This window comes from Opisthorchis viverrini (assembly GCF_000715545.1).
Source record: "Opisthorchis viverrini unplaced genomic scaffold opera_v5_96, whole genome shotgun sequence".
NCBI lineage: Eukaryota > Metazoa > Platyhelminthes > Trematoda > Opisthorchiida > Opisthorchiidae > Opisthorchis > Opisthorchis viverrini.
In genome coordinates this window covers 116,765-117,727 of record NW_008751749.1, presented here as the reverse complement: position 1 = coordinate 117,727, position 963 = coordinate 116,765, and the positions used below count along the sequence as shown (strand labels likewise).

General features: G+C 41.4%; 1 protein-coding gene across 1 annotated transcript in view; it reads right to left on the bottom strand.

Moving 5' to 3' along the window:
- T265_05114 (hypothetical protein) overlaps nt 1–963 on the bottom strand; it is a gene marked incomplete at both ends in the record, with an annotated part of 56,075 nt that overhangs the window by 14,233 nt on the left and 40,879 nt on the right. The window lies entirely within an intron of this gene.

Below are 963 nucleotides of genomic sequence, written 5' to 3'. Positions count from 1 at the left end.
TACCTAATGGACACGGGTGATAAGGATAAAATCAAGTGTGAGTTCGGGTGCAAACTGAAGGAAGACCCTACGTTTGTGGTGGCGGTGATAGTCAGGTAAACTGAATCGTTTATTGTCACAAGTGCACCCCGTTTCTCTTCCCAGGGTACACGCTGCTCCTTTAAGTAAAGTACACAAAGCATAGCACCTATTCAAGAGCAACGTGAAAATTTTCGACACTTGGATACCGAGTAACATTTACTTGTAGTCGATTGATGAAGATCTGCACCACCGTTACCCCACAGGAAATAACGACTCTGCCGGGGATTAGAAAAAGTACACGGTGTCCTCAGGCCTGAGAACAGCACAAACGAGAGATTCAGCTGGGTCCCAGGTGAGTCTCTCGAAAAACAAAATTAATTTGCAAAGGAGTGTATATTCGCTAATTCTGAAGATTATTTTCACGTATCTTATGGAAACAACAGGTGGATAGAGGTCCTAGGACGATCGTCAAAGACCTTCTGATAGCTTCAACCTGCAAGACTCAGATTCTGTGTGCGTCAACGACCTTCTGATAGCTTCAACATGCAAGACCCAGATTCTGTGTACGCGTCGACAACACAGGGTTTTGCTCCACTTTACTTCAGGTCTCTCAATCCATGGCAATTGTTCATAAATCTTTGAATTTCTGCCTGCATATTGATATTTTTTTCTAGAATATGTAATTTCTGAATTTGCGTGCGACTGGCGTATTTGTAATTCGTTATTTTTTCCTCTCTGTCTCTAATCAGTTTACTTCAAAAACAACTTTCATTAGAGCAGAATTGAATCCACACTTGCTAGGATTGCATTAGGATTGATTGCACACACAAAACGACGTAGAAGAGGTTAGCGAATTTACACTCATTTGCAAACTAATTTGGTTTTTCGACTCACCTGGCTTTTCAGCAACCTTATGAGTAGTACATTACAAAGATATGGACG